This window comes from Tursiops truncatus, assembly GCF_011762595.2.
Source record: "Tursiops truncatus isolate mTurTru1 chromosome Y unlocalized genomic scaffold, mTurTru1.mat.Y SUPER_Y_unloc_1, whole genome shotgun sequence".
In the NCBI taxonomy this organism is placed as follows: Eukaryota; Metazoa; Chordata; class Mammalia; order Artiodactyla; family Delphinidae; genus Tursiops; species Tursiops truncatus.
The window spans coordinates 2,749,004-2,770,874 of NW_022983136.1; the positions used below are offsets into that span (position 1 = coordinate 2,749,004).

Sequence of the window (21,871 nt, forward strand, 5' to 3'; positions counted from 1 at the left end):
ACAATTTTCTAGCAACATTATTCATCATAGCCAAAAGATGGATGCAACTCAAGTGTACATCGACAGATGAATGCATAAACAAAATGTGTCACATATGTACAGAGGAATATTGTTCAGCCTTAAAAAGAAAGGAAATTCTGATGCAACCAACATGGATGAACGCTGAAGACATATGCTAAGTGAAATAATTCAGACACAAAATGATAAATATTGTATGACCGCATTTATAGCAGGTAGCCAAACTAGGCAATCTCAGAGAAACAGAAAGTGGAACAGTGTTTACTAAGACCTGGTTTGGGAAGAACTGGGAGTTACTATTCAATGGGTACAGAGTTTCAGTTTGAGATGACGGAAAAGTTCTGGAAATGTAATGGCAATGACTGTACAACATTACGAACGTACTTAATGCCACTAAATTATACACCTGAAAGGGTTAAATAGGTAAATTTTATGTTATATATTTGCCACAATAAAAAACTTAATAAAGCTTTAAAAGCTCAAAACAATCAGTATTATACTTTACTGATTTATTTGGTCTCTTGCATGCATGCTCTTGAAAGCAGGGCTGTTTCTTTTCTGTGCTGTTGCATGTGCAATCGGTGGTACATAACAGGTGTTCAATAAATACCTGAGGAAAGAATAGATATGGAGAGTAGGTACTGGTATCTACAAAAATTAAAGAAAACTATATATTGTCCCTGCTATCAATAAATGTGTCATCCATTGAGCAGATCAGTTACACACATTAAATACCTGAAGAATTCCAAAGAAACATGAAAACAATATGCAACAGTGTAGTATTGACTGTAATATGTAAATACTCACGGAATTCAGGATGAATTACTAAGGGAAAATCAACAAGAAGAAAATCTGAGTAATGTGCGACATAAAAGGAAAAAGAACGCAGTCTGAAATGGCATAGAGTGGGCACAAAGCAAATGTAAAAATTCAGGAGAAAACTTTAAAGTGGCACCAAAAAGACTAGGGGGTTGGGGGAAGCCATAAAAAGCCTATTAGATCTATTTAGCTAATAGCAGGTCTGCAAGTTAGGATAAAGTACCTAGGTTTGCACTGATGAGTCAGAAAAAAGATACAGCATCCTAAGCAAAGTGATGACCTAAGGGAAAGATGTTTAAGGGAATCAATCTGAGGCTGAAATGAAAAATAAACTAATGTGGGTGGAAAATAAAGGCAATTTATGCAAAAAGTTCCCATAATGATCCGTTAAAGATATACCGAAGCCTATGGATCCTCTCCCCAAGAAAAAAATCCATATACGTTGTGTAGCATATGATTATCAGGTTGAGGACCTCAGACCTAGGCTAAAGAACTGGCTGTGAAAAGAGAATGGCATGATTAAATCTAGGAGTTTACAATAAAGTAATGTAAAAAAAACTTAAAATCAGACACTTGTACTATGGATCCATTCACATAAATCAAATAGGACTAAAATTGACCGATATTTTGATTTTTAGATCTATAAACTGTTTGCTCTCTAGGGACATGGTTTCCTAGGACTGCTTCAGGATTTTTAGCAAAGACTGAAACTCACAACTTCATGTTTTCTTTTAAAAGCATAAAACTAGCATCAAAATAAATGACAGTGTTGGATTATGATACAGAGGACAGGAAAACAAAGCTGTGATTCCAAACTTATAACAAAAAATTTACTTTTAAAAATTAAGGGGGACGATTTCCCCCCAAGACACTTACTAACTACAAGGGAAAAATATTAATTTTATTGTGGAGAAACGTTGACAGACGTCATTTTAACAACATAAATAAAGCTGACTTCTTTAGCAGTATAGCAAATTCACAACATGTGTCTCCTGATAGTACACATATGACTCGACGTCACTTCTAGATGTTTCTGCCAAAAACACAAACCTGAATCTAATGAGGAAAAATCAGACAAAGCCACATGGAGGGACATCCCACAAAATAATGGGCCTGAATTTGTCAAACATGTTAAGGTCATAAAAGACAAAAATGTTCCAGAATAATGAAGATAAAGGGACTTGAGAGGTAAAAGCAAAGCATAAACCTTTATTGGAACCTTGACAAACTTTTTTTCTTTTTCTTTAAACCACATTTGTGTTTCAATTGGTTAAATTTAAATATGTCTATAGATTTGAAAATAGTACTAATTAGTTAATTTTCTGATTTTGATTACTATGGTAATGAGGCAGAATCATTGTTTTTAGGAAAATACACTGAAGAATTTGACTGGAAAAGGGTATGATATCTATAAGGTATTCTCAAATCAGAAAAGAAATTATATCATGTTAAGTAAATGGAACACTTGATTGTTAACTGGATCCCAAATAAACAACAAAAGAAACAAACCAAAATGCAACTAAATAATAAACAAATAGGACTTCAAAGGAAATACCTAACTTTTAAAAAATACTTATGAAGCTGTGGACTAAGGATGCCACCTGCCATATCAGTGAACAACAGCCATCAGCCACTACAGCTGCCCCCAGTGCTGAGCCCTGAGGGAACTCAAGATAAAAACAGGAAGCCCACCATCAAGCCCTCAGCCACTACAGCCGCCCCCGATGGTGCACCCAGAGGGGACTCAGGATGGGAAAGAACATGATTCTGACCCTAGATAGCTAAGGTGCATATCAAAGGAATGCTTTCAGTGAGCCCAGACTCTTGTATCTTCCCCTAAGTAGAAAAGTGCTGCATTCATTCACTTGAGATGTCCGGTTTTCTATAATTAACTTGCAGCAGTGGTGGAGGCAAGTCCTTGTACTGTGCAACCATCCCTATGCGGAAACCCACTCATTTTAACGAAAGCTTGCTCTGCTGGGAGCACGGATAAGTTCTGAGCATTGTGGTGGTTTTACATTACCAGAGGGAAAACCCAAGACACGTAAAAGGAGCTAAAACGACTTTAGGGCAAAATCCCGGAGGAGTTAGACTCACAAGCAGCACACTGGCCCACCCCACAATTTCACTAGAAAATTTTATCCCCAACAAATTCAACTTTAAAATGGGAAACAGACACTCTCAAACAGGGAAACATGGAGTGTCAGAAAGCCAGCCTCCACACTAACACTCTAGCCAGATTCACATGCAATACGTATGGAGCTCACGCTTGCAAGGACCAACCGAATTAGGGCAATTACACCAAGAGATCTCAACCTTAAATGGCCCAATTGGGTCTGTTTTGACATTTGAAAACCGGGGGATTTTTTTTTGCATATGCAGCTAGAAAAAGATCAAACAGAAATGGAATGCTTATTTCAATTGGTATTTAGAAGCGTCTAAAAGGGGAAATGATAAAGTAACTTCTTCGCAAAAAATCAACAAAAGGTTGCTCAAAATGCTACTAGAATTTTTAAAAGCCACTAGCGTTAACCTTGTCTCTCACTCCGTTCCTTCTTTATATCCTCCTTTATCCGAACTGCCTAACCCGCGCTCTCTCTCTCTTCCACCAACCCCATTCTCCTGCTGCTTCCCCTTCCCCGGGAAAGGAAGACATAAAATCAGAAGTACTCATAGCTCCCTTGAAGGAGAAACCTATTACAGGAAGAGGTGAACTGTACTCTGCGCTTACGTACACATCCTGGAGCCGAGCAGAACTTAGTTTAGCTAAGGACTTTCTCGAATGTACTCAAGATCCACTGGGATTTGCTAAGGATTTTGAGCTAATCGTCCAAACCTATGAGCTCAGGTTTTCCGATTTATATCAAGTAATACAGCTATTAGTTTCTAAAAGTCAAACAAAGGAATAAGTAGAGAAAGCAGGATGGAGAGACCCCTTAACAAATTTTGATTTATACAGCCCACAGGCTCAAGGTGAATGCAAGGAGTTAGCTCACAAATTACTCAGAATTATCACAGAGCTTTTTCCAAAAACTGCCGACTGGTCAAAGATTCAGCAACGTAAACAAACACGAGATGAATCAATCCTGGATCACTATGAGAGGTTCAAGGAAACTTTTAAACAATATTACGGCATGACACCCGAATCATTCTTTAACCACCAAGATGATTCTTTGCTTAACTCCATCTTTTTAGAAGGTCTGGATGAGGAATCGGCTGCTCTAAACGACACGATTTAGGCATGTTAATCATTTAGACATGATTTGTCTGTATCACATACAAATGCCCTTGTCATGCTGGCTGATCAACTTTTCAAAAGTACTAAAAAGAAAAAGATGCCTCTATAAAAATTATGAACATTCAGTTGCAACAATTAAATAATCAATGTCAGTCTAAAGTTAACCCAACCCTATTCAATCCGCGACTGGTAAATTCTGAAATTTGCTTTTACTGAACAACACCGGGTCATTACTGGGGAAACTGCAAGACAAGAAAAGAGAGACCTAGAAGGGAAACCAGATACAGACTGTAATTTCAAGTTAAACAAGAGTAAGGCTGATCTGAGGGAACCTCCTCCTCTCTAACACCCTGGAAGAAATACACATGATTATATGAGGAGAAAACAATTAAAGCAGTAATAGATACAGAAGCTACCTTTTACATTTTGAACCCTATCAAAATTAAAGGCTCTCTCTCTCTAACACCTCAGGACAGATGGTAGGGGTTTCTAATGCAAATATTAGGACGCTTAAATCATTACCTTTAGAATTATAATTAGGAGAACTTAAACAAAGGAGCTCCTTTTTCCTAGTAGAATATACCCCTATTAACCTGAAAGGTATAGATTTATTAGAAACTTATGATGCTCATATTTCTTTTACTGTTAAGGGAGAAATGGTTTTAGCCCTAAAAGATTACTCAGATGTCTACATCATATAATGTTTGTGACTGAGAGTGATGCTGAACAAGAAACTGCCAGGCTTAGTACCTGAAGAATTGGGGTCACTTGATCCTACTGACATAGGGAAAATACATCTGCAGCAGCCATTAAAATTACCACAGACCAAAATAAACCCCTGTCCAATATCAGTCAATACCTGTCGAGGCGGGAAGCCACAGAAGAAACAGAACTTTTGATATCAGCTTACATTAAGAAAGGGCTTACTGTGCCTTACACTAGCCCTGGTGACACTGCCATTCTGCCAGTTAAAAATCGAATGGCAAGAAAATTGAAATTGTCTCAAGCATCTTTTCCAACCACAACGCTATGAGGCTAGATATCAATTACAGGAAAAGATCTTTAAAAATACAAACACATGGAGGCTAAACAATACACTACTTAATAACGAAGTCACCACTGAAGAAATCAAAGAGGAAATAAAAAATACCGAGAAACAAACGACAATGGAGGCACGATGACCCAAAACCTATGGGATGCAGCAAGGGCAGTTCTAAGAAGGAAGTTTGTAGCAATACAATCCTACCTTAAGAAACAGGAAACGTCTCGAATAACAACCTAACCATGCACCTAAAGCAATTAGAGAAAGAAGAACAAAAAAAACCCCCAAAGTTAGCAGAAGGAAAGAAGTAATAAAGATCTGATCAGAAATAAATGAAAAAGAAATGAAGGAGACGATAGCAAAGATCAATAAAACTAAAAGCTGGTTCTTTGAGAAGATAAACAAAATAGATAAACCATTAGCCAGGCTCATCAAGAAAAAAAGGGAGAAGACTCAAATCAATAGAATTAGAAATGAAAAAGGGGAAGTAACAACTGACACTGCAGAAATACAAAAGATCATGAGAGATTACTACAAGCAACTCCATGCCAATAAAATGGACAACTGGAAGAAGTGGACAAATTCTTAGAAATGCACAACCTGCCAAGACTGAATCAGGAAGAAATAGAAAATATGAAGAGGCCAATCACAAGCACTGAAATTGAAACTGTGATTAAAAATCTTCCAACAAACAAAAGCCCAGGACCAGATGGCTTCACAGGCGAATTTTTTCAAACATTTAGAGAAGAGCTAACACCTATACTTCTCAAACTCTTCCAAAATACAGCAGAGGGAGGAACACTCCCAATCTCATTCTATGAGGCCACCATCACCCTGATACCAAAAGCAGACAAAGATGCCACAAAGAAAGAAAACTACAGGCCAATATCACTGATGAACATAGATGCAAAAATCCTCAACAAAATACTAGCAAACAGAATGCAACAGCACATTAAAAGGATCATACACCATGATCAAGTGGGATTTATTCCAGGAATGCAAGGATTCTTCAATATACGCAAATCAATCAACGTGATACACCATATTAACAAACTGAAGGAGAAAAACCATATGGTCATCTCAATAGATGCAGAGAAAACTTTCGACAAAATTCAACACCCATTTATGATAAAAACCCTGCAGAAAGTAGGCAAAGTTTCCTCTATTATGTAGAGGAAACTTTCCTCAACATAATAAAGGCCATATATGACAAACCCACAGCCAATGTCGTCCTTAACGGCGAAAAACCCAAAGCATTTCCACTAACATCAGGAACAAGACAAGGTTGCCCACTCTCACCACTTTTATCCAACATACTTTTGGAAGTTTTAGCCACAGCAATCAGAGAAGAAAAGGAAATGAAAGGAATCCAAATTAGAAAAGAAGTAAAGCTGTCACTGTTTGCAGATGACATGATACTATACACAAAGAATCCTCAAGATGCTACCAGAAATCTACTAGAGCTAACCAATGAATTTGGTAAAGTAGCAGAATACAAAATTTAATGCATAGAAATATCTGGCATTCCTATACACTAATGATGAAAAATCTTAAGGTGAAATCAAGAAAACATTCCCACTTATCACTGCAACAAAAAGAATAAAATACCTAGGAATAAACCTACCTACAGAGACAAAAGACCTGTATGCAGAAAATTATAAGACACTGATGAAAGAAATTAAAGATGATACAAATAGATGGAGAGATATACCATGTCCTTGGATTGGAAGAATCAACATTGTGAAAATGACTCTACTACCCAAAGCAATCTACAGATTCAATGCAATCCCTATCAAACTACCACTGGCATTTTTCACAGAACTAGAACTAAACATTTCACAATTTGTATGGAAACACCAAAGACCACGAATAGCCAAAGCAATCTTGAGAAAGAAAAACGGAGCTGGAGGAATCAGGCTCCCTGATTTCAAACTATACAACAAAGCTACAGTAATCAAAACAGTATGGTCCTAGCAAAAAAACAGAAAGATAGATCAATGGAACAGGATAGAAAGCCCAGAGGTAAACCCACGCACATATGGACACCTTATCTTTGATAAAGGAGGCAGGAATGTACAGTGGAGAAAGGACAGCCTCTTCAATAAGTGGTGCTGGGAAAACTGCACAGGTACATGTAAAAGTATGAGATTAGATCACTCCCTAACACCATATACAAAAATAAGCTCAAAATGGATTAAAGACCTAAATGTAAGGCCAGAAACTATCAACATCATAGAGGAAAACGTAGGCAGAACACTCTATGACATAAATCACAACAAGATCCTTTTTGACCCACCTCCTAGAGAAATGGAAATAAAAACATAAGCAAATGGGACTTAAGGAAACTTCAAAGCTTTTTCACAGCAAAGGAAACCATAAACAAGACCAAAAGACAACCCTCAGAATGGGAGAAAATATTTGCAAATGAAGCAACTGACAAAGGATTAATCTCCAAAATTTATAAGCAGCTCATGCTGCTCAATAACAAAACAACAAACAACCCAATCCAAAAATGGGCAGAAAACCTAAATAGACATTTCTCCAAAGAAGATATACAGACTGCCAACAAACACATGAAAGAATGCTCAACATCATTAATCATTAGAGAAATGCAAATCTAAACTACGATGAGATATCATCTCACACCAGTCAGAATGGCCATCATGAAAAAATCTAGAAACAAGAAATGCTGGAGAGGGTGCGGAGAAAAGGGAACACTCTTGCACTGATGGTTGGAATGTGAATTGGTACAGCCACTATGGAGAACACTATGGAGGTTCCTTAAAAAACTACAAATAGAACTACCATATGACCCAGCCATCCCACTACTGGGCATATACCCTGAGAAAACCATAATTCAAAAAGAGTCATGTACCAAAATGTTCATTGCAGCAATAGCCCACAGATGGAAACACCCTAAGTGTCCATCATCAGATGAACAGATAAAGAAGATGTGGCACATATATACAATGGAATATTACTCAGCCATAAAAAGTAACGAAACTGAGCTATTTGTAATGAGGTGGATGGACCTAGAGTCTGTCATAGAAAGTGAAGTAAGTCAGGAAGAGAAAGACAAATACCGTATGCTAACACATATATATGGAATTTAAGAAAAAAAGATGTCATGAAGAACCTAGGGGTAAGACAGGAATAAAGACACAGATCTACTATAGAATGGACTTGAGGATATGGGGAGGGGGAAGGGGAAGCTGTGACAAAGCGAGAGAGAGGCATGGACATACATACACTACCAAATGTAAGGCAGATAGCTAGTGGGAAGCAGCCGCATAGTACAGGGAGATCAGCTCGGTGCTTTGTGACCGACTGGAGGGGTAGGATAGGGAGGGTGGGAGGGAGATGCAACAGGGAAGAGATATGGGAACATATGTATATGTATAACTGATTCACTTTGTTATAGAAAAGAAACTAACACACCATTGTAAAGCAATTATACTCTAATAAAGATGTAAAAAAAAAAAAGAGTCATGTACCAATATGTTCATTGCAGCTCTATTTACAATAGCCAGGAGATGGAAACAACCTAAGTGTCCATCATCGGATGAATGGATAAAGAATATGTGGCACATATATACAATGGAATATTACTCAGCCATAAAAAGAAACGAAATTGAGCTATTTGTAATGAGGTGGATGGAGCTAGGGTCTGTCATACAGAGTGAAGTCAGTCAGAAAGAGAAAGACAAATACCGTATACTAACACATATATACGGAATTTAAGGGGGAAAATGTCATGAAGAACCTAGGGGTAAGACAGGAATAAACACACAGACCTATCTTGACACATTAAACCTATGAATGGTCAGTTTTCTCTGACATCGTGGAATTAAAGACATAGCTATTTCCTAGATTCTGCAAGGACACCTGGACAGGGAGAGCGCTTCAGGACGGCTTCCAAAACGCAGTGCAGCCCCATCAGGGAACAGTATTTGGCAACGAAAGGGAATGGAGCCCTGATCCACTCTGCGACTCGGACAAATCTCGAAAACATGATGCTGAGTGAGATAAGCCAGACGCAGAAGGCCACAGACTGCACGACTCCAAGTACATGAAATGTCTAGAACAGACAAATCTATAGAGAGAGAGAACAGATTCGTGGTTGCAAGGAGCTGAGGGAGATGGGAGTTATTGCTAAAGGGCACAGGGTTTCTTTTTGAGGCAATGAAAATGTTCTGGAATTAGATAGTGGTGAGGTGCACAACCTTGTGAGTGCACGAAAAACCACTAAGCAGGGCACTTTAAAATGGCACATTTTATGGTATGTGAAGCATATCTCAATTTTTAAAAACCGCGGTAATTTTCAGGACAAACCCAGTTGACCCGTACACTAGAGGGCTGTCCCGCACTGCAGACAGGCACCTTTGCACAGGACGGAGCTCACCTCCTGCAGTGGTTCTCTGGTGTCCTGCCCGAGATCCAGGTGGCCTGGAAATGTCACACTCACCGGGGCAGTGCCCGATCTCCTGACAGCACTGAGGCTGGCACACAGGAGCCCTCTGCCTGGCTCGATGTCCCACCCACTGAACTGTGGGGCTTGTCCCCCAGGGGTTGGCCCAGCCAGCTCCCTTCTTCTTTCCCTCTCCCTCCCTGAACCCCTTGAGCTTTAACGAAATAAAAAGAGGGCCCTCCAGATGGAAAATGTTGAGGATTCCCCAGCTCCACAAGCAACTTTTCAGGATGCCCTTGCCCTGTCTTTCTACAGCTTCTGAGCAAAGGCAGAGGCCATCCTCTCACCAGCGGCTCCTCTGTCCACAGAGGGATGGGGATGTCTCTTGGGGGCATCCCAGGCAACCTGATCCCTGTCTCTCTCTCTCTCTCTCTCTCTCTCTCTCTCTCTCTGACACAGACACACACACAGACACACACACAGACACACACACGCAGAAGGCCAGGCCAGCTCTCTCTGGGTTACTGCAGAACACTGAAGTATTAGCAGATTCATTTTCTTTTTTCGGCTGTGTTGGGTCTTCGTTGCTGTGCGTGGGCTTTCTCTAGTTCCGGCAAGCGGGGGTTACGCTTTGCTGTGGTGCACGGGCTTCTCATTGTGGTGGCTTGTCTTGTTGCGGAGTATGGGCTCTAGGCATGTGGGCTTCAGCAGTTGCACCACGTGGGAGTAGTTGTGGCTCGCAGGCCCTAGAGTACAGGCTCGGTAGTTGTGGTGCACAGGCTTAGCTTCTCCGCAGCATGTGGGATCTTCCCGGACCAGGGCTCGAACCCGTGTCCCCTGCACTGGCAGGCAGATTCTTAACCACTGTACCACCAAGGAAGTCCCAAGGTTCATTTTCTTCTGTTCCACTGCATATACACTTGTATACACTTGACATTCAGTATCTACCCATTGATTGAGAATATTCTACAAATTGAAGAATACATTCATACTACTTTCCCAAAGTTTCATGTACTCGTATCACCATTTGCATGGTTAGTAAATTCAGGGGTTTTCACATAAATATGTTTAACGTCCGTTCTTCATGGAAAAAACAGACAGCAGGTCTCTGTGGTCTTACCCCCTGTTATGGAACATCTTAGTAACCACCAATCTGCTCGAAACAAATTCAGCTCCTAAATGTGAATCATTGCAACCAGGTAGATAGAAGGAGCTCAGCGAGTCTCCATCAGACCATCTGGCCCCCAGAGGACACTTGGCAATGTCGGAAGACACTTTTGGTTGTCATGACTTGGAGGGGTGTGCTACTGGCAGGCACTAGGTAGAGACCAGGGACGCTGCGAAATATGCTACACTACACAGGACAGCGTGACAACAAAGAATTACCCCCCCCCCAAATATTATCAATGGACACCAAGCTGACCACATGCTTCCACTGTCTCTGGGAAAACAACACATGGGGCGAATCGGTTTCCTACTGCTGCTGTAACAAACTGCCACAAACCAGGTGGCCTAAAACAACACACATTTATTACCTCACAGTTCCGGAGGTCAGAAGTCAAAAATCAGTTTCATTCTGCCAAAATCAAGGTGTCAGCAGGGCCGTGTTCCATCTGCAAGCTCTGGAAAAATACACCTCCTTGGCTCTCGCAGCTTCCAGAAACTGCCTGCATTCCTCAGCTCGTGGCCACATGACTCCAACATCTGACTCTGCTGGCACATCTTCTCTGACTCTGACCCTCCTGCTGCCCTCTTGTAAGGATTCTTCTGATGACACTGAGCCCACCCAGATAATCCAGGATGATCACCTCATTTCAAGACTCTTAACTTAATCCCACCTACAAATGCCATTTGTGTTGGAAGGTAACTTACTAACAGGTTTAGGAGACTAGGACATGGCCATCTTTGGAGGGCCATTATTCTATCGGGGCGGCGGGGGGGAGGTGTCTGTTAAATATCAAACAACAGTGAATATAAGATAAAAGTAACCAGTGGGTATAACACAGTACAAGGGGCACACAGTTACCTAGCCAAGGGAAGGAAGGTCAGGTTAGGTAGTGAATTTCGGCTCAACTCCGGAGTCAGACAGACGCCTCCTCGTTGGCTCTGGGAAGCGAGGTTACTAAGTCAACCCCCTTGGCCTCAGCTCCACCACCCGTCCACCTACAACTCATGCAGCCCCCGTGGGCTTTCAGGGAGAGCATCCACCAAGTGCCTAGAGTGCCTGGCACACGATAAACACTCCACGTGGTCCTAAGACCCAAGGGATCCCAGCTGGGAGAACAGGAGGCAGGAACAGCACGGTGAGGCCTCAGGGAAGAGGACACGGGCACGTGTGAGCGCCATGGAGGCAGGTACCTGTCTGCTGGCGGTCACCACTGGAGCCCTGAACATGGAAGCGTGCCTGAGATGGAGAGGCTGTGCAACAGTTACTGAATGAATGAATGGGTGATCGAATGAACAAACGAACAGAGGCGGTATGCTTAAACTGAGTAGGGACTGGGCAGTGGGGTGGCGTACGGGACAGAGCACTGCATCAGGGTCAGAAGACTCAGCTCAAGTCCCTGTCCTTCCCACAGCCGGTGGGGCGCACGCCTTGGCTACAGCCCTCAGATACAAGATGAGGGGTTTGAAGGAAGAGGCCCTGGCTCCTCCAAGAACACAGCTGGAGGATTCAAGCCACGTGTGGTCTTGCCCGAGCCTGACCTGCCGTACACGAAGACTCGGGGTCAGTCAAACTGAACGGTTCGCTCTCTTATTCCAAACGCACCCAGCACTTCCTCTTCCGCAGCACTTTCCTCACATTCCCCCTTCTCAGCCCCAGCACTGAGAAAGCACGAGAAACGCTCGACCTAGGAGATGATGGACAAGGATACAGAACCCCCAGGCTTGAGTGAGCCCTCCTCCTTTCTCTGAAGCCATCACCACATGAAAATGGTGCCTGGCGACCATCACTGTCTCCATTTTATGTGTCTCCCATCTCCCAGACAAACTTGGTCTCCATCCACCATCCCAGCACACAGGAGGCCAAGAATCTATAACTATTACTTCATTTTACTGGATTTGAAAGGGAATAACTGAACTCAGGAAAACTTAGCTCTGCTTTTATGCCATCAGATTAATTTTACTGAATTTACTGGAAAGGCAGCCAATTAGCAAAAGGACCCAGGCTAGAAGCAATTCACCGGGCTCACCCGGTGACTTTTAACATGTCACTTGACCCAACGGTTTATGCACTAGAACCTACCAGAGGTGAAACACAGTTTCCACTTCCAAAATCAGAGCGAAAGGGAAGAAAAGGAAACTTAGAGATTTCCAAGCATCCGGGAGCTATTTTTGGAAATGAATGACTTTTCCATTCACTCCTCTTAAAAAAAAAAAAAAAGAAAGAAAGATATTATATGCAGAACAAACCAAGAAGTGGTTGTTGACCATCTAAATGGAAGAAGATTCTTACAGAAGCCCACTCCTTATAGCCTGAAAAACAAGACACTCCCCCATGTATACAGAGACTACCTATAATCTTAAAGAATGAAAAATGGAAAAATCATTATTTGCTTATCAGAAAGCTTATATAATCCCAAAATAGACTCTGCGGGGTAAATATAGTAAGCCTCCTATTAATTAACACCGAATAAAGGCTCCAAGAAGGTAGCAATGATGCCATCTGGCCCTGTTATGTGGGGCTCCAACCTGGCAAATTCCGGAACCATGCATTGTTTTCTCCTTAAAGCAACAGCCTGTTCAAAAGACTTTTAATATATCACAGAATTTCTCCATGTGGCACAGGTCAAGCCCCATCTCGTGAACAAATGGATCCCTAAAAGCTTTTGTCATGATATAGTTTGGGCCTCCCACCATCATCCTGATCATTTAATACTCTGCTTTGATCTCAAATGTGACATGGTCCACCACTCAGACTGCTCGAGGTTGGCATTTCCAGTAACGTACAACCCCAACTGAGCTATCGGAAACAGAACACTAAGTTTCAACAGATCAGTCCACCTATAGGTTAATATCAACAGCACCCTGCAAGAAGCAGACATATACATGTCAAAGGCACTGAATTTTTCCAAAAGAGGCAAAAAAGTTCTTCACATATTATCCACCTAAATGGTAAATACCTTTTTATAAAGTGGCCATTGAACTCTGAGTTGATGTATGTGGAACACATACGTGTCACTAATGTAAACCACATACAACTCACCCACAGAAACTACCAGTCGCAAAAATGGTGAATTAACCTTATTTTTAATCTTATTTATTTATTTATTTGGCCGCACCATGCAGCACGTGGGATTCTTAGTTCCCTGGGATCAAACCCGGCCCCCTACATTGGGAGCGAGGAGCCTTAATCACTGGACCACCAGGGAAGTCCCAACGTTATATTTTTTAACAAAGTTTTTGGGTATGATTCCCAGAAAACTAACCACGAAAATTATATGCACAGTACTGATCTGTAGACATAGTGAATTTAAACCTAAGGTGGGTTCATACTCCAACTAAAGAAATTCCGTTTTGAAAATATTGAGATTTTTTTTTTACACATCTGTAGCCACATCTGTAAAGATGTCTCCTCACGTTTGCAACTTCTTTGTTGTAACTTGAAAAAGAAAGTACAGCTACAATAATTCACCAACACACCCTGAGCTGGTAAGACCCAATGTTGTTAAATACAACATTGAATGGAATTACTATAAAACCCTAGAAGAGTTTGTTTACAAACCTTGGCCTTCGGTGACCTTGCTTATGGCAGCATATTTTATGCTATTAGGTTTAAAGCACTGATACATAACAAACATCTCGGGGTTGTTGTTTCAGGATCTACCGACGTTGCCTGTGTTCCAAAACTGTTCCATTCATGCTACAAAAGAGACTAATTTATAATGCTGGTGTCATCAAATGTTAATAACCCAGAGACTGCTCATTTCTGTGTCGGATAAATCCGCCTTCCTGTTTCTGTAAGCCTGAGGCTTCCAAGCTGGTCTGCTTGGCTCTTAAAGCAGAGGTCTGCAGTTGAAGAATCTGTTTTTCCAAATCCACAGGGGACCAGAGTCATAATCCTAAACAGGAGAGAACCCAGCCAGGAGGAAGCATCGTGTAGTATGCCGGCTCATGGCAGCTGTGTCTTCTGAAAATTATGGTTTGCCTGGAATACATTTCCACTTGGCTCATTCCCATTTTGTGCAACACAACCCAAGGGTTGGGAAGGAGAAGTAAAAATATAGCTTTGGGAGGGGAGACCTGGAGAGGAAGCAAGTGGGTGACAGCAAATATTCTAAGTTTGGGAGAGAAATTGGTCTTACTTTTTTTTTTCTTAAAACTGAAGTTTAATAACCCAGGTACAAATGCCGAGTCTGCCTACAACATGACAGCCATGAACCAACGCCAAGGGCATTGCTGTACGCGAAGAAGCCAACACACAGCAGAATAAAGCACTAAAATGGCCAAACAGATGGCCTGGTTTATTCACACAGCTGACTCTATCAGAATACTCTGCCATCCCTTTGGAATGGAAGATCAGGACATGAGAAAAACCTCACCTCAAAACTGCACAAATCTACCCAAGTCAAGGAAGTCCCATTTGAGAAAAATGCTCCCAGGCTCCCTGTCCACACTCAAAATCCAAACAAGGGCGTTTCCGATCACAAGTCAAATAACTGTCTAAAGTTGAAGACTTAAAGTCAGGAAAAAAACCCTCAAGGAATAGCCCCACCCGCCCGCTTTTAGTTCCTGAGCCCGGGGAGAGGTCTCAGGTTAGGCAGGCGAGACTTCTCCAGCGGTATTTATTTCTCTCATTTTCGACATGACGATTGCAGCCCTCCCGGTGCTCCCTTTTCCAGAAGCTTCCCAAGTATTGAATGTGGATAGAGGCAATTTTGTACCTTCCTTGATAACTCAAGGTTATCCTTTGGGAAGAGAAGGCAGAATCCGAGTAAATATCTTCAACCTCTGGGCATGCTTGCCTGGCATGCAAGGAGTGTGTTGGATTTACTCCTTAAGAAGCATTTTAAAGAAAATATTCTGCAAGCTCCACGTGAGGGCATTTTAACAGTTCGTGCAAGGGGATTCCCCAAAGGGTCTGCAAGGAGAACAAGTATCAATATTTGCATCTCCAGTACCCAGGGCCTAAGTGGATTTTTCCTGAGCTGTTTTTCCATCAGAAATCTTGGTGCCAGGAGAGGTCGCTACAATGTTTGTACTTTTCCTTGTTGGCAAGGCTGTGGTATGAACATGGAGGCAATAAAGAATGCATAATTGTACCTTCGGCTCAGACGAAAGCCTCCTTTCCCTGCAGTGCTTTGTGTATGCTTGTGTTTTTCAGTCCAACATGGAAAGCCCCACTTGACTGTGAGAAGACAGGCTTTATTCTTCCTAACAATCAACACACGCACACAAGACTTCCCAATATATGGCAAAGCTGGGGAGGCAAGATTCCTCTCACCGCCCCCCCCCACCAACATCTCTACCATCCCAATGCCCCGCACAGGTCTTTAGGGACCATCCGTTTCTGCCTGGGGCAAACATTACAAGGGAAGATGGAGGCCTCGGTCATCCCAAGTTCTGGTCTCTTCCTTTTGTTGGCTCATTTTAGGAAGACAAATGCGGCTGGCCTGCTTCACTTCTCTGACTCAGAGAGGTCCAGGGGCCGTGGGTGGGCCTGTGGATAAAGCCTTTTCAGTGAGGGGCTTCCATCTGTCTCCACTGGCACGCCGTGTGACATTTCTTCCCAATTCTCCTCTGTTAATGTGCAAATGAAGTTAGGACTATGTGTAGATGTTGTCACGATGGTCAAACGGTTTATATTCGCTAAGTGCTTGGAAGAATAAGCACAGCAGACTCTCTGGGTTCAGGCTCCCTAGAAGCAGTGCTCAAGGAGGGGTAGTTCTCATGCAAGTGATGGATGGGGGTAGGGGAGGCAGGCTAGAGAGGAGAGGAGCTAGCAAAGCCATGGTAGCCCAGGTGGGGGCCCTGGAGGGTGAGGTGCACTACACTTTGTCCCACCAAGGCCAGGGGCCTGGTCTGTCATACTGCAGGAGCAGTCCTGGGGCGGGGGTGGGGTGGGGAGTATCACCTCTCAGACATCTGTCAGCCAAGGGTAATCCTCTGAGAAGGGTGTGCGCCCCAGCCAGGGAGATCTGGCTGAGGCGCCGTATCTGCTAGTAAATCAGCAAGTACTTGAGGACTGCGGCTACACGTGCCAAGGGGCAAGGGCTCAGGACTCGAGAATCTAAGGACCGGAGCCTCAGCTTCCTCATCCAAGCCATCTTCCTTTCGGTCTCACAAGGCCTCCCCTGAGTTCCCAGTCTGAACTGGCACCCTGGCTTGGTCTGTAGACAGGCCACAGTCCTAAATGCCTATTCTTAGTTTAGTCCCCGACTTGCGGGCTGGGGGTGCACAGACTCTTTCCTGTTCTCTGCAGCATCCCAACGCCCAGCACAGTGCCTGCATATGGTAGGTCTGCAGCCAGTCTGAGGAGTCCAGAAGATCTCATCCTCAGGGAAAGGCCCATCAGCACTTGCCTCTTAGCTCCTCATGGGGTGTAGCTTCCCCCACCCCTTATTCTTTATCTGATACTTTTTCATCTTGCCTTTCCTTCTGTGAGTCCTTTGATGTGTGTGGCTGTTCTCTCTCTCTGTTGAGGTTGGTGTCACTCCAATGCACTCCAGCCCCATTCAGGATAATTTTTAGCGATAGCGCCCAGATTTGCAAAATTCTGAAAGGACACGATGCCTGGCAGGGAGGGCGGGATTGCAGCTTCAGCCCAGCCATGTTGGGTGGTAAGGTGACTGCAGCGTGGGCCAGGAGGGAGGGACAAGGCAGTGGCAGCCTCCTTGGTAGTAAAGCATGCCGATCAGAAGGGAAGATGTCAGGGTAGGGACACTCAGCACATGGGCATTCTCTGGAACATGCAAGATCACAAAGTATTTGCTTTTTTGATACGCTCCATCCCTTTCCCTTGGACATTTAATAACTGTGCACGTGTAACTAAAAGGACTCCCGTGGTGGAATTTCCGGCATATGATGTTCGGGTGGGGCTAGATTCTTGGGGAGCAAGGAAGTTTCTGCGTTGTGGTGGGAGAAGAGGAGGAAAGGCCTCCCTCGGATATGTCCCAATTACAGTCTCCATGCCTTCACATTCTTTTTTAAAACAACTTTTCCCCTTATAAAAGTAATATAACCCTTTTACAAATAATTTAGACAGTAAATACGATAATTTAAAAAAAATCATCCCACTGAAGGAATGCAAACGGCTGTGAGCATTTGGGGAGGTTTTCCTCTAGTCTCTTCCCCTATGTAGCTAGATATGGATTGCTGTCAGGGTTTTTATCATATCTTTTTGTATCACGGTAACAGTGTTTTAAAACCTCCCTGATACTTTCCTGCATTTCCCGGCATTAAGTCTTGTGGTCAGGGATCTGGAGCACGAAGTAGTAGCTGGGAGATTTGGAGGAAGAGAGAGCCCCATCTTTGGACTTCAGTTTCTCCAGCTATGAGATGTGAGTGGAACATAATTCATAATTACCAATTACCATAGAGGTTTCATGTTTTAGGAGCTGACCTGGCTTCCGCCCGAGCAGTGGCCTATTTGGGTCTCCACTCACACTACTGGATCCTCCAGACTGGAAGATGCAAGAGCTCAGGGCAGGGCAGGGGGCGTGGCCCAGAGTGGGGACTTCGGATCAGCCCTGCTGGGCTCTCCTGGCAGGCATGAGAAGTGCCCACCTGCCCAGCTCCCCACTTCCACGTGTGTCCTCCAGGTCCCACCCAAGAGGACCGGCCTCGGGTTCCTCCTCCAGCTACGGAGCCCCCTCGGCCTCCCTCCCGGGGACTTACCCACCCTCGCGGGACCACCCTGGGTATTCGGGAGACCCAGGGCGCAGCTCCCCTCCCCCACCAAGTGGGCAGAGAGGAGGACCCCAGACACGCAAGGCCAGAGAATGGGTGCAGTGAGGTGACTGCCCTCTCCCCCGGGAGTTGTTTGGGCCTCAAGAGTCAGCCCCCGGCAGGCCGCGCCTGCAGCTCGGGTGGGGCGCCGTCCTCCCGGCCCTCCTTCCTCTCCAATGTGGCCCGGGGGCGGACGGACGCGGAGGCGCCCATCCTGGCTCCCATGCGGTTTCCCGGCGAGGCCCATGGAGGTGGTGGAGCGGGAGAGAAGAGGGAGGAGCGCGCGGAGCAGGAGCGGAAGACGGAAGAACACTGAGCGGGGTTGGCGGGGTGTGAGGGGCCGCCGGTAGCGACTGCGGCTGCTCTGGGGCTGTGACTCCACGAGCGGCGGCGACTCGAGTGAGCCAGGCGGCAGACGGGCGGCAGGCGCGCGTCGGTGCGCGGCTGCTGGCGGAGGAGGCGGCGCGCATGGGGCGGCCGGGCGGCGGCGGGGCCCGCGCCGCCATGCGGTGGCTGAGCGGCGGCGGCCGGGACAGCCGCGCGAGGCCCGGCGGGGGCCGCCTCAGCCCGCGCAGCCCCCCCGGGAGACGCCGCAGCTCGCGCCCCAGTCGCGGCCCCCGCGACCCCGGCACCCTCCGCGCCGCCACCCGCATGGGCCCGGGAGAGCGCCGAGCTGCTGCTGCCCACCGGCAGGGAGGAGGCGCGCGACTACGACGGCCGCGTCTTCTACATCGACCACAACACGCGCCAGACGTCGTGGATCGACCTCCGCGACCGGTAAGGGGGGCGCGGACCCCGACCAGGATTAGGGCGCCCCATACCTTGGGCCCAGGGAGAGGATCGAGGACCCGGGAGGCCTCCGGGTGTGGGCGAAGATCGTGAGTCCTCCGCGTGTGGGCGAAGATCGTGAGTCCTCCGCGCCCGGCGACGATCCGGGCGCCCCCATCCCCGGACCCCTGGCCGAGGGTCGAGGCTCCCCCTCTCCCGGCCTCGAGCCCCAGAAGTGCGGAATCCCCGGCCTCCACCGCGGGGCGGACACTCTGACTTGGTTCCCTCACGTCACCCGCTCACCGAAGCCTGGGAGCTGGGCGTCTGGAATTTCCTCTCCAGGGGCTGACGGATGGCCCTCTCTTCCTTTTTCCTCCGCGGTCTCGCCCATCCCTGTCGGGCCTCCGCGGCCCACTGTCCCCAGGCTGTGGCCCTACAGGCGCCCCCGACCTCGCGGTGGCCAGATGAAATGTCATCTTGGAGCACAAACGTGCGCCCCAGCCTCGTGGTGTGGGCTCCTTGTGTGGCGGGCTGAACCTAGTTTCCATTGGAAGACTGTGCCAGATGGGACACTTCAAGGATTCCCGATTCTTTGGAGTAACCATCAAACTTGTGACCGTTACTCTTTAACGCCTTAAAAATTGAGTTAAAAATCTGATTGAAAAAGCCTGTGTACTGCGGTCAGAATGGGCTATGATTAGACCCATATGCTTTTGGAATAACGGGAACACAAGAGTTGAATTTTAGGTTTCCTTTTTGTGCAAGATCCGAGTAGAGCATTAAATTGTCTTATTATTCACGTAAATAAACCCTACGGAGTGAAAAACGGATGCTTCTAAAAGCACCACCAGATTACGATTAATTAAGTTCATGTAATGACTTCTTCGTTAACTTTTTGTTCGATTGTCTGTTGGTTTCAGTGGTTCAGCTGCTTTTGGGGAGAGGCATTTTTTTGTGGAGCTGGAATTCTGTTGAAACCAAGGGATTACAGTGATTATCTGATATCTTGTCCTGTCTGGAGCAACTTCTTTCCACACTGGGCCTGAGTGCCAGAAAGGAAATACTGCAAGCTTCCCAGTGATTTTGAGAGTTGAAAAGGCCCAGCGTGGTGAGAGGCTCCTGCTTCCTCCTCCCTGCACTGGAAAGGCAGCGCTGCCTGGGTTCAGACAGGGAAAAACAAAGAAAAGCAAAAGGATCATGGTTCCCTAACATTCTCTTTGAACATGGCAAGCTTCTGGACTCAGAAACTTAGAGAGATTATAGCACAGTTTATTGGCTTAAAAAGATGCATAGTTATTTTGAAAATCAGGTGAGATCATATTATAATTTTAACCAAAGGCTAGAGCCACAGCTGTCTGATCAAGCCTTGGATGGTTCTGGAGTTGGTAGAACTGCTTGGAATGTGGTGCCCTTTTATGCTGTGTGTCTGTTAAAAATCCAAACAACTGGAAAATGAACCAATTAAAAAATACTGTTTTGCTTAGAAAAGGCAAAGACTCATTTTATGAGGGTAATATAAAACAGTTGTGGTTACATTGGAGTGTGGATTCATGGTGAAAAGTATAAATGTAAGAGTTTCCATTTTAATGGTACAACCCAGGCCATAGGTGAGCAGACCCCACAGAAGACAGCTTGTAGAATCTTCCTTTCCATGTATTTCATACACATTTCCTATGTTCCTCTTTCCAGAAATCTGTGTTATTGAATGACATTTTATACATCACTTATGTTACAGGTTTTTAAAAAGCCCTGTTTCTAATGCTAAAATTGTCGGTGGAGTGAACAAAAGTGGACATTTTACATTTTTTTGTAAAGTAAAAATGTGTACACTTTTATGAGACACTGTTTTTATAGGGAGTGAAATTTCAGCAGGGGACAGCTTGCACTTCAGCTCCCATAGTACCTTGCCCGAAATATGTATGCAATGCTCAGCGAGCCACAGACATTTAAGTGGAGTCTACGGAAGGGTGTAAATGCTGTAATAGTCATTCTTCTTCTTTCACAACAGAACCCTGCCGATTTTTATAGGTGACCGGTTATCCTTTAAAGTTGTAATTGATTTTTATGATTTTTATGATATGGAAAAACCGTGTGTCAGAGCACAGCATTTTCTCCACGTGCATCTGACAGTTAACACCCTTTTTGAGTTGCATTCGATTCACACGACTGGAAAACGGTATTCAAAAAATGAGGGGGCTTCCCTGGTGGCGCAGTGGTTGGGGGTCCGCCTGCCGATGCAGGGGACGCGGGTTCGTGCCCCGTTCCGGGAGGATCCCATGTGCCGCGGAGCGGCTGGGTTCGTGGGCCGTGGCCGCTGGGCCTGCGCGTCCGGAGCCTGTGCTCCGCGATGGGGGAGGCCGCAGCGGTGAGAGGCCCGCGTAACGCAAAAAATAAATAAATAAATAAATAAATAAAAAATGAGGACTTTCGGGCTTCCCTGGTGGCGCAGTGGTTGAGAGTCCGCCTGCCGATGCAGGGGATGTGGGTTCGTGCCCAGGTCCGGGAGGATCCCACATGCCGTGGAGCGGCTGGGCCCGTGAGCCATGGCTGCTGAGCCTGTGCTCTGCAGTGGGAGAGGCCACAACAGTGAGAGGCCCGCGTACCACAAAAGAAAAAAAAAAAAAAAAATGAGGACTTTCCCCAAACAGCTTCCGAGGAACATTTGGCAACACCTGGAGATGTTTGCTAT

General features: G+C 45.0%; 1 long non-coding RNA gene across 1 annotated transcript; it reads right to left on the reverse strand.

Moving 5' to 3' along the window:
- Nucleotides 1-208: 208 nt before the first annotated feature.
- LOC117310611 (uncharacterized) lies at nt 209-19,677 on the reverse strand. The gene is made up of 2 exons (XR_004524737.2): nt 19,236-19,677; nt 209-628 (listed from the first exon to the last, which is right to left on the reverse strand). It is a non-coding gene; the product is annotated as an uncharacterized lncRNA (long non-coding RNA).
- Between the last annotated feature and the right edge of the window lie 2,194 nt (nt 19,678-21,871).